Consider the following 12,718-nt stretch of genomic DNA (forward strand, 5'->3'; position numbering starts at 1 on the left):
CTGAGTTGAAATCAAGAGTTGGATACTTAAAGCAACTGAGTCACCCAGGAGCCCCTAGTGGGGTAATTTTCAGACTAGGATAGTATCATCTTCCTACGGAAAGGATTTTCATGGACTTTTGCAGATGTGTAGGGGCATTAGCAATCCAGAAGCACCTTAAGCATTTTTAGTGCCTGAGATTTTTCTGAATTATCCAGAGTACTTGAAACTGAGCTGAAATATGGGAGAAAGCTTACTCTTCCTTCCTTCCTTCAGTTTACTCTTCCTTCCAGGGTGCAGCCACTCAGGATTACAGTCCTAAGCATGGGGTAGTTTTCCAGAATTGCTCCTGCCTTGCAAAGCCCTAGATTCCAACTTACATGACCTTAGCTCCCTCAGCTTTTTAGCCACCTCTTCTGATTGCAAAAGTGGCCCAAATACTGAGCTCTCCTCTCTGGAGTTTCACCTTTTCTGAGCTATTATCTCTTGCCAATAATTGGCAAGGTGATTCCTTGCACTTGTTAGCTTTTTTTCTGTTATAGGAAAAAGCTTTTTATATTTCATATGAATTATTTTAGTTGTCTTCAGTAGGAAGGTAGTTCTGAATTACTTAGCTCACTATTTCTGAAAGTGAGGGTTCTTTACTTGGTTTAAAATTGTTTAATGGCTTGGTATTTCTCTAGAAGATTGTGGAATGTGGGAAGGCTGATAGCACTGATGATCTGAAATCATATATTAGATACCCAAATACAATGATTTTTTAAAATCCTATTTTAATTCCAGTGTAATTAACAGACAGTGTTATATTACCTTCGGGTGTACAATATAGTGATTCAGCAATTCTGAACATTACTCAGTGCTTGTCACAATAAGTGTCCTCTTAATCCCCTTCACCTACTTCACCCATAGCCCCACCGACCTCCCCTCTAGTAGCCATCAGTTTCTTTTCTATAGTTAAGAGTCGGTTTTTTTAGTTTGTCTCCTTTTTCCTCTTTTCGTTTGTCAAAGTACAATGATTTTGAGTATTTTTCTTATAATTCAATACTGAGGCACTGAAAATTATATGTAACTATTTGCTCCAGGATTTCTGATCTCAGAAAGCTGGGTTTGGGAAAAATTTTTTTAAACGTTTTATTTATTTTTTTGAGAGAGACAGAGAGAGAGAGAGCAAGCTAGGAAGGGACACAGACAGAGGGAGACACAGAATCCAAAGCAGGCTCCAGGCTCTGAGCTGTCAGCACAGAGCCTGACGCGGGACTTGAACTCACGAACCATGAGATCATGACCTGAGCTGCAGTCAGACGCTTAGCTGACTGAGCCACCCAGACGCCCCTGGTCTTTGGAAATTTTAATTGTGAATGTTTGAATGTTTTTTAATTTTAATTGTGAAATTGTGAATGTTTGTGAATGTTTTTAATTGTGAATGTTATAAGGAAATTTATAATAGAATTTTTTAAAGTTTATTTCTTTATTTTGAGAAAAAGTGAGAGAGAAAATGAGCAGAAGAGGGGTGGAGGGAGTGGGGGACAGAGGATCCCAAGCAGGCTCTGTGCTGACAGCAGAGAGCCTGATGTGGGGCTTGAACTCACAAACTGTGAGATCATGACTTGAGACAAAGGTGAGTCAATCAGTTGATTGAGCCAGCCAGGCTGTCTGTCCCTATAACAGAATTATTGATAATTAATAGAGAACTAGTTAAACTGCTTCCATAAGATGGGATATTGTGCAGCCATTAATAATGTAGGATGATATCTAATGGCTTAGACAACTAGTCACATCATATTGAGAAGTGAAACCAGTCAATCACAATATGATCCCTCTTTATGTATTTACATATATTAGAAATATCACTGAAAATATATTCACTAAAATGCTATGTTACGGTTATATTGGTTATGTTGGCAGGGTGAGATAGCTAGTGATTTTTACCCACTGGTTTTTGCATCTTAATATTTTTATAATTTCCTAAAATGAACATTTATTACTTTTGTAACAAAAGTTGACTTATGAAATAAAATTGGCTGCTCTTATTATGTTGCATTGAAATTTTTATCTACATAAATAATACACCATTCAGATTTAAGATGTTTTTATGAATATCTAGTATATGTCAGCTTCTTTTGGACATATATTTTCATTAATGCTTGTAAGTGTTTAAGGTTCAATCACAAATGCAGTGAAAGTAGGGACAAAGCAGTCTGAGCTCCTTTCAAAAAGAAATCAAGGGTGGGACACCTGGGTGGCTCAGTCAGTTGAGTGTCTGACTTCGGCTCAGGTCATGATCTCAAGGTTTGTGAGTTCAAGCCCTGCATTGGGCTTTGTGCTAACAGCTTGGAGCCTGGAGCCTGCTTTGGATTCTGTGTCTCTGCCTCTCTCTGCCCCTCCCCTGCTTGTGCTTGCTCTCTCTCTCTCTCTCTCTCTCTCAAAAACAAATAAACATGAAAAAAAAAGAAAAGAAATCAAGTGAACACATTGATTGATGCAAGATAAACGGTATGATTTTCATAGTCAGAAAATATCTCCAACATATTAAAGGCCAAGTGATGGATACTATAATTTACCCTAGTAAAACAGATGTTGAATTATAAAAATTATACAAATACTGCAAAAATAGATGATATGAGAATGGGAAAATAACAGTAATATTCCTATACTCTGCTGCAGCAACAGTTAACATATTAAGATATGCAGGCAGTTGGATTATCAATTCCAACCACCTGCTCCCTTCCCTATAAGAGGATTATATGTGTAATCTGCAGTGCCTTCCCAAAGGTAGAGTGTACTTTCCTATTCCGTTGTCAATATGACTCGCTTTGGCCAATGAAATGTGAGCAGGAGTAATATATACCACAGTCAAGCAGAAACTTTAAGAACCGTTAGATAGTTCAGTCTCATCTCTTGCTTGTTTCCCTTGGCAATAAAAATGTCATTTCCTAAACAGGGACCGATCCTTCAGGTTGGTCTCAGAATGAGAAGAAACATGAAGCAGAGCCACCACCACTAATTCATAGATACCAACGTGTATTGCGAACGAGAAATGTGTATTATTGTAAGTCAATGAGATTAGTGTGGGGGGATGTTTGTTACCACACCAAAGCTAACTAATACATTATTTCCTCACAAATACAGTAGCAACTCTCTTACACTGAATTGTACTTTAAAAAAAAATTATTTAAAAAAAATTTTTAACATGTATTTATTATTGAGAGACAGAGAGTGAGCAGGGGAGGGGCAGAGAGAGAGGGAGACACAGAATCTGAAGCAGGTTCCAGGCTCTGAGCTGTCAGCACAGAGCCTGACGTGGGGCTTGAACTCACAAACTGCGAGATCATGACCTGAGCCGAAGTCAGAGGCTTAACTGACTGAGCCACCCAGGCGTCCCCCAAAAATTTATTTTTAAGTAATATCTACACCCACTGTGAGGCTCAAACTTAAAACCCTGAAATCAAGAGTTATATGCTCCACTGACTGAGCCAACCTTGTGCCCCTGTTTTTTTTTTGTTTTTTTTGTTTTTGTTTTTGTTTTAGGTAATCTCTATGCCCAATGTGGGGCTTGAACTCATGATCCAGAGATCAAGAGTTGCATGCTCTACTGACTGAACCAGCCAGATACACCTTAACTGAATTGTACTTAACTGACTTTCCAGATTGACAAGTGTTCTCTTTTCCTTCTTTAAAACATATTCACACACACACACACACACACACACACACACACACACAGACACACACTAACAATGCCCATGGCATTGAATATCCAAGGCTGGTAGGCTACTTTCCATCATGAGTGTTCAAGTCTGCCTGATTAGCCAACAAAGTGACCCAAATCAAGATAGATGCGAGGGCTATCATAAAAACTAGTTTGAGGTTCTGAGGTGGTTGGCTGTGACTCAGTGTTAAGAGAGAGAGCTCTGGAGGGAAGCTGCCAAAAACCAAATTTCAACTTTACCATGTGGTAAATATGTGACCTTGGTCAAATTACTAACACAGACACCAATATTGAGAGCTACTCATTTTCAAGGACTCTTTCAGAGAATGGTAAATAATAATCTAGTCCTGAGCTGGCTCTCCAAGGGTCATTAGCATCAAGATCTCCCCACAATGACAATATCTTCCATTAGAATTGAGTGCATTTTGCTGGAGAATTTCAGGCGTGGTGAATCTCCAGTGTAGGAGGAGGCATCCAGCTTTCTGCTCTTCATACATATTCCTACAAAAAAGGCTTGTCAGTGGGATTCTCTCAGCAAGTGCAGCATGTGACCATGGATGCCTCCATCAGCTCTGTGGCCCTTTGCCAATCAGGAGGCTATGTCACCACCATTGGAACAAAGTTCTGTGCTATGAACTGGAAAGATCAGTCAGCAGTTGTCCTGGCCACAGTAGATAAAGACAAGAAAACTGGTCTGCTGAGAGATACTTTGCTGGCACCATGGCTGAGGAAATGGCCCTCGCAGTTCTGGAGTCACACCAGGGGTCCCTGTACTCCCTCTTTCCTGACCACTGCCTGGAAAAGTACTGTGACCAGTAGTTTGGATGGTCCCTGGGCCAAAAAATCTTCTATTACATTGACAGCTTGTCCTACTCCGTGGAAGCCTTTGACTATGACCTGCAGATAGGAAAGATCTCCTACTGCAGATGTGTTCACAAGCTGGAAAAAGAACAATTCCCAGGTGGAATGTGTATTGATACTGAGAGGAAGCTCTGGGTGGCCTGTCACAATGGAGAAAGAGTGATGCACTTAGATCCTAAGACAGGGAAAAGACTCCAAACTGTGAAGGAGCCTGTTGATGAAACAACTTCATGCTCCTTCTGAGGGCAGGACTTCTCTGAAATGTTTATGACCTGTGCCCAGGATGGAATGGACCCCATGCATGGGTCTTCTGCAGCAACCTGAAGCTGGTGGAATTTTCAAGATAACTGGCCCAGGAGTCAGAGGAATTCCTCTTTATCCCTATGTCAGGTCTTCTTTCCTACTGGAAGAACTTTTGTTAAATAAAAAGTGATTTGAAGACTTTTGAAGCTCTAGAAAATTCTAGAGCTAAAATTTCAAACTAGTTACCAAAAAATGTATAAAGAAATTACATTATGAGTAGAGTTACATTTTTATTTACAATTTTTAAAGGTAGATCATTTTAGTAAGGGGTGACAGGTAGTTTTTTTATTTTATTTTTTATTTTTTAAAATTTACATGCAAATTAGTTAGCATACAGTGAAACAATGATTTCAGGAGTAGATTCCTTAATGTCCCTTACCCATTTAGCCCATCCCCCCTCCCACAACCCCTCCAGCAAGCCTCAGTTTGTTCTCCATATTTATGAATCTCTTCTGTTTTGTCTCCCTCCCTGTTTTTATATTATTTTTGTTTCCCTTCCCTTATGTTCATCTGTTTTGTCTCTTAAAGTCCTCATATGAGTGAAGTCATATGATTTTTGTCTTTCTCTGACTGACTAATTTCACTTAGCATAATGCCCTCCAGTTCCATCCACGTAGTTGCAAATGGCAAGATTTCATTCTTTTTGATTGCTGAGTAATACTCCATTGTATATATATACCACATCTTCTTTATCCATTCATCCATCAATGGACATTTGGGCTCTTTCCATACTTTGGCTATTGTTGTTAGTGCTGCTATAAACACGGGGGTGCATGTGTCCCTTCGAAACAGCACACCTGTATCCTGTGGATAAATACCTAGTAGTGCAATTGCTGGGTCGTAGGGTAGTTCTATTTTTAGTTTTTTTGAGGAACCTCCATACTGTTTTCCAGAGTGGCTGCACCAGCTTGCATTGCCACCAACAATACAAAAGAGATCCTCTTTCTCCGCATCCTCACCAACATCTGTTGTTGCCTGAGTTGTTACTGTTAGCCATTCTGACAGGTGTAAGGTCGTATCTCCTTGTGGTTTTGATTTGTATTTCCCTGATGATGAGTGATGGGCATTTTTTCATGTGCCAGATGGCATATATCCAGTTGGCCATCTGGATGTCTTCTTTGGAGAAGTGTCTATTAATGTCTTTTGCCCATTTCTTCACTGGATTGTTTGTTTTTTGAGTGTTGAGTTTGATAAGTTCTTTACAGATTTTGGATACTAACCTTTTATCTGACATGTCATTTGCAAATATCTTCTCCCATTCCGTTGGTTGCCTTTTAGTTTTGCTGATTGTTTCCTTTGCTGTGCAGAAGCTTTTTATTTTGATGAGGTCCCAGTAATTCATTTTTGCTTTTCTTTCCCTTGCCTCCAGAGACATGTTGAGTAAGAAGTTGCTGTGGCCAAGATCAAAGAGGTTTTTGCCTGCTTTCTCCTTGAGGATTTTGATGGCTTCCTGTCTTATGTTTACGTCTTTCATCCATTTTGAGTTTATTTTTGTGTATGGTGTAAGAAAGTGGTCCAGGTTCATTCTTCTGCATGTCGCAGTCCAGTTTTCCCAGCACCGCTTGCTGAAGAGACTGTCTTTATTCCATTGGCTATTTTTTCCTGCTTTGTCAAAGATTAGTTGGCCATATGTTTGTAGGTCCATTTCTGGGTTCTCTATTCTGTTCCATTGATCTGAGTGTCTGTTCTTGTGCCAGTACCATACTGTCTTAATGATTACAGCTTTGTAGTATAGCTTGAAGTCTGGGATTGTGATGCCTCCAGCTTTGGTTTTCTTTTTCAAGATTGCTTTGGTTATTTGGGGTCTTTTCTGGTGCCATACAAATTTTGGGATTATTTGTTCTAGCTCTGTGAAGAGTGCTGGTGTTACTTTGATAGGGATTGCATTGAATATGTAGGTTGCTTTGGGTAGTATCGACATTTTAACAATATTTGTTCTTCCTATCCAGGAGCATGGAATCTTTTTCCATTTTTTTGTGTCTTCTTCAATTTCTTTCATAAGCTTTCTATAGTTTTCAGTGTATAGATTTTTCACCTCTTTGTTTAGATTTATTCCTAGGTATTTTATGGTTTTTTGTGCCACTGTAAATGGGATCGATTCCTTGATTTCTCTTTCTATTGCTTCATTGTTGGTGTATAGGAATGCAACCGATTTCTGTGTGTTGATTTTATATCCTGCAACTTTGCTGAATTCATGAATCAGCTCTAGCAGTTTTTTGGTGGAATCTTTAGGGTTTTCCATTTAGAGTATCATGTCATCTGCAAAGAGTGAAAGTTTGACTTCCTCCTGGCCTATTTGGATGCCTTTTATTTCTTTGTGTTGTCTGCAGAGGCTAAGACTTCCAATACTATGTTGAATAACAGTGGCAAGAGTGGACATCCCTGTCTTGTTCCTGACCTTAGGGGGAAAGCTCTCAGTTTTTCCCCACTGAGGATGATATTAGCCTTGGGTCGTTCATATATGGCTTTTATGATGATGTTGAGGTTTGCCCTTCTATCCCTACTTTCTTGAGGGTTTTTATCAAGAAAGGATGCTGTATTTTGTCAAATGCTTTCTCTGCATCTATTGAGAGGATCCTATGGTTCTTGTCCTTTCTTTTATTGATGTGATGAATCACCTTAATTGTTTTGCGGATATTGAACCAGCCCTGCATCCCAGGTATAAATCCCGCTTGGTCGTGGTGAATAATTTTTTTAATGTATTGTTGGATCCGGTTGGCTAATATCTTGTTGAGGATTTCTGCATCCATGTTCATCAGGGAAATTGGTCTATAGTTCTCCTTTTTAGTGTGGTCTCTGTCTGGTTTTGGAATCAAGGTAATGCTGGCTTCATAGAAAGAGTTTGGAAGTTTTCCTTCTGTTTCTATTTTTTGGAACAGTTTCACGAGAATAGGTGTTAACTCTTCCTTAAATGTTTGGCAGAATTCCCCTGGAAAGCCATCTGGCCCTGGACTCTTGTTTTTTGGCAGATTTTTTATTACTAATTCGATTTCCTTACTGGTTATGGGTCTGTTCAAATTTTCTATTTCTTCCTGTTTCAGTTTTGGTAGTGTATATGTTTCTAGGAATTTGTCCATTTCTTCCAGATTACCCATTTTATTGGCATATAATTGCTCATAATATTCTCTTATTGTTTTTATTTCTGTTGTGTTGGTTGTGATCTCTCCTCTTTCATTCTTGATTTTATTTATTTTGGTCCTTTCCTTTTTCTTTTTGATCAAACTGGCTAGTGGTTTATCAATTTTATTAATTCTTTCAAAGAAACAGCTTCTGGTTTCATTGAGCTGTTCTACAGTTTTTGTTTTTGTTTTTTTTTGTTTTTTGTTTTTCTTGTTTTGATGGCATTACTTTCTGCTCTAATCTTTATTATTTCCTGTCTTCTGCTGGTTTTGGGTTTTATTTGCTGTTCTTTTTCCAGCTCCTTAAGGCGTAAGGTTAGATTGTGTATCTGAGATCTTTCTTCCTTCTTTAGGAAGGCCTGGATTGCTATATACTTTCCTCTTATGACCACCTTTGCTGCGTCCCAGAGGTTTTGGGTTGTGGTGTTATCATTTTCATTGACTTCCATATACCTTTTAATTTCCTCTTTAACTTCTGGGTTAGCCCATTCATTCTTTAGTAGGATGTTCTTCAGTCTCCAAGTATTTATTACCTTTCCAATTTTTTTCTTATGGTTCATTTCGAGTTTCATAGCATTGTGGTCTGAAAATATGCATGGTATGATCTTGATCTTTTTGTACTTACTTAGGGCTGATTTGTGTCCCAGTATATGGTCTATTCTGGAGAACGTTCCAAGTGCACTGGAGAAGAATGTATATTCTGCTGCTTTAGGATGAAATGTTCTGAATATATCTGTTAAGTCCATCAGGTCCAGTGTGTCATTCAAAGCCATTGTTTCCTTGTTGATTTTTTGATTAGATGATCTGTTCATTGCTGTGAGTGGGGTGTTGAAGTCTCCTACTATTGTGGTATTATTATCAATGAGTTTCTCTATGTTTATGATTAATTGATTTATATATTTGGGTGCTCTCACATTTGGCACATAAATGTTTACAATTGTTAGGTCTTCTTGGTGGATAGACCCCTTGATTATGATATAATGCCCTTCTGCATCTCTTGATACAGTCTTTATTTAAAGTCTTGGGGCGCCTGGGTGGCGCAGTCGGTTAAGCGTCCGACTTCAGCCAGGTCACGATCTCGCGGTCCGTGAGTTCGAGCCCCGCGTCAGGCTCTGGGCTGATGGCTCGGAGCCTGGAGCCTGTTTCCGATTCTGTGTCTCCCTCTCTCTGACCCTCCCCTGTTCATGCTCTGTCTCTCTCTGTCCCAAAAATAAATTAAAAAAAAATAATAATAAAATAAAGTCTAGATTGTCTGATATAAGTATGGCTACTCTGGCTTTCTTTTGTTGACCATTAGCATGATAGATGGTTCTCCATCCCCTTATTTTCAATCTGAAGGTGTCTTTAGGTCTAAAGTGGGTCTCTTGTAAACAGCATATAGATGGATCTTGTTTTCTTATCCATTCTGTTACCCTATGTCTTTTGATTGGAGCATTGAGTCCATTGACATTTAGAGTGAGTACCGAAAGATATGAATTTATTGCCATTATGTTGCTTGTAGAATTGGGAGTTTCTAGTAGTGTTCTCTGGTCCTTTCTAATCTTTTGTTGCTTTGGATATATATATATTTTTTTTTTCATCTTTTCTCCCCTCAGAAAGTCCCCCTTAAAATTTCTTTCAGGGCTGGTTTAGTGGTCACCAACTCCTTTAATTTTTGTTTGGGAAACTTTTTATCTCTCCTTCTATTTTGAATGACAGCCTTGCTGGATAAAGAATTCTTGGCTGCATATTTTTCTGATTCAGCACATTGAATATATCTGCCACTCCTTTCTGGCCTGCCAAGTTTCTGTGGATAGTCTGCTGCAAACCTGATCTGTCTTCCCTTGTATATTAGGGACTTTTTTCCCCTTGCTGCTTTCATGATTCTCTCCTTGCCTGAGTATTTTGTGAATTTGACTATGATATGCTTTGTTGATGGTCGGTTTTTGTTGAATCTAATGGGGGTCCTCTGTGCTTCCTGGATTTTGACGTCTGTGTCTTTCCCCAGGTTAGGAAAGTTTTCTGCTATGATTTGCTCACATAACCCTTCCACCCTTATTTCTCTCTCTTCCTTTTATGGGACCCCTATGATTCTGATGTTGTTCCTTTTTAATGAGTCACTGATTTCTCTAATTCTTAAATCGTGCTCTTTTGCCTTAATCTCCCTCTTTTTTTCTGCTTCGTTATTCTCTATAAGTTTGTCCTCTATATTGCTGATTCTCTATTCTGCCTCATCCATCCTTGCCGCCACTGCATCCATCCGTGATTGCAGCTCAGTTATAGCATTTTTAATTTCATTCTGGCTATTTTTTACTTCTTTTATCTCCGCAGAAAGGGATTCTAATCTATTTTCGACTCCAGCTAGTATTCTTATTATCGTGATTCTAAATTCTGGTTCAGACATCTTGCTTGTATCTGTGTTGGTTAAATCCCTGGCTGTTGTTTCTTCATGCTCTTTCTTTTGGGGTGAATTCCTTCGTTTTGTCATTTTGAAGGGAGAAAAGGAATTAATGAGGTAGAAAAATTGAAATTAAAAAAATTAAAATTAAAAAAATATTAAAATTAAAAATTAAACACACACACACACACACACACAAATCAAATGATGCTAGGTCCTAGGTGTGTTTTGGTCTGGGTGTTGAAAGTGGTTTGACAGATTAGAGAAAAAAAAAGGGGAGGGAAGGAAATCGTTTGAGAATTTGAAAAAATGAATACACTGAAGTAGACTCAAGTGAGATGATGCGGTAAAATAGAATTTGAAAAAATATACACAAAAGTAAAGAATATAGTAGAAAAAAATTAAAGAAAAATATTTTTAATAAAAATTAAAAAGAAATATGAATTTTTTGTTTTTCTGTATTTAAGAAAAAAGAAATGAAAAAGAGAAAAAAGATAAAAAAAGGGAAAAAAGAAATCGTTTGAAAATTTGGAAAAGTGAATACATTGTCATAGACTAAAATAAATTGATGGAAGTAAAATAGAATTTGAAAAAATTTGCATAAAAGTAAAAAAAATAGTAATAAAAATTAAAGAAAGATATTCTTAATAAAAATTGAACATTAAAACGAATTTTTTGTCTTTATTCAAGAAAAAGAAAAGAATTGTAAAAGAGAAAAAGAAAAAAGAAAAAAAGAAAGAAAGAAAATTGAATAGATGAACCTGCTAACAGATTGAAGTAGGACTGAAATTGCTTTGTTTTCCCCTAGAAGTCAGTCTACGTAGCTCTTTATAGTCCATAAATTAAGCCGGCGGTGAGACATGAGCTCTTGAAGAGCGAATTTGGCCCAGTTGGGCAGGGCTCAGTGTAATGGCTCTGCTCTCCACTAGATGGTGCTGCTAGCCTACTGGGGTGAATTGTTGCAGTGCTTGTAGGTGCGTATGCGCATGCGTGGGAGCGGTGAAAATGGAGTCACCCAGCCACCCAGTCTGTTCTTCCAGATCAGCAATCGTGTACTGGTCCTCTGTCCAGCTCTTGTCCACTCCCTGCCTTTCCACTCTCCGTGACCAGGCCCCAGGCAATACCTCTCTCCCAAGTTTGTCTCAGATGTGGCTGTTTTCCCCAGCCCCTTAACTTTCAAGGACTGCGGCTTTGACCCGTTCCGCCCCTCTGAGGGAGGGTCTCACTGAACAATGGCCAAATGAGCAATGGCCGAATGAGCAATGGCCGAATGTCAGCTGGACCCAGGAATGCCTGCTGGACCCTGCTGTTGCCGGTGCTCGGAGACTGCGGCCAGGTGTCAGCCCGTCCCAGAAAAAGTTCGCAAGACAGTGTAGCAGCAGTGTTTCAGGGATTATGGGAAATCACAACACACATCTGGCACCAGGCTTCACCCTTAACGACCTTGTTCAGCTCCAGTGAATGTGGCCATTTTCGGGGGTCTGCTGGGACTAGGTGGCTTCAACAGTCTCTACCAAATGTCCTTCCAGCAGTGGAACCGCTTTTCCCTGTGTGGCCCGAGAACCTCCCAGACCCCACTCTGTTCCTGGGGATTCGCCCTTCCCACCAGAGCACTGCCAGGTATTGAGCTGTGGAGTCGCATCCTTTGCGCTCCCCTTGTTTACAGTCTTAATGGAATTTAAACCTTCTCCTTTCTCCCTTTTCAGTTTAGTCCCTGCGGCTGTTTCCAATTTTCCACTTTCTCTCCAGCTGCTTTTTGGGAGGGGTGCTTTTCCTGTATTCTCCCCCTTCCCCCAGTCCTCTCTCCGCCTGCAAAAGTGGCTCCCCGCCCACCGGCAGCTTCTCTCTCCCCAAGTTCACCTCTCCGCGCCACGTACCTGCTGAATTCTGTGGTTCAGGTTGTGCAGATGTTGTGTTAATCCTCCAATCATTTTTCTAGGTGTGTAGGATGGTTTAGTGTTGGTCTGGCTGTATTTCATGGACACGAGACACACAAAAAAACTTCCATGCTGTTCCGCCATCTTGGCTCCCTCCCCCCAAATCTCCTCCTTATTTTTAACCTAAGCAACCAATATGGATCCTTTGTCCATAACCTAATCTGTTGTGACCATGTCACAAGTCCCAGGGACATTTGTTTTTCCCACCCTTTAGTAGACAGTGCTTTGAAGGTTCCCTGGGTGTTACACCAGCCTCACACCTCCACAGAGGGGTCAAGCAGGTCCCCATTTCCACCTATGATAAATGTACCATATGAAAACTTATTTCCTTGAGACGTTTTTGATGGCAAGTGGGGAATTGGAATTCTCAAGGCTTTTGCTTGTTCTCAAGAAATGAGTTTTTCAAGAAACCCGTTGGGTGACTCAACAAGAG

General features: G+C 39.6%; 1 pseudogene; it reads left to right on the forward strand.

Annotated features, from left to right (window-relative positions):
- Positions 1-4,226: 4,226 nt before the first annotated feature.
- LOC125933129 (regucalcin-like) lies at positions 4,227-4,982 on the forward strand (annotated as a pseudogene).
- The last annotated feature ends 7,736 nt before the right edge of the window (positions 4,983-12,718 follow it).

This window comes from Panthera uncia, chromosome D2 (assembly GCF_023721935.1).
Source record: "Panthera uncia isolate 11264 chromosome D2, Puncia_PCG_1.0, whole genome shotgun sequence".
Lineage (NCBI taxonomy): Eukaryota > Metazoa > Chordata > Mammalia > Carnivora > Felidae > Panthera > Panthera uncia.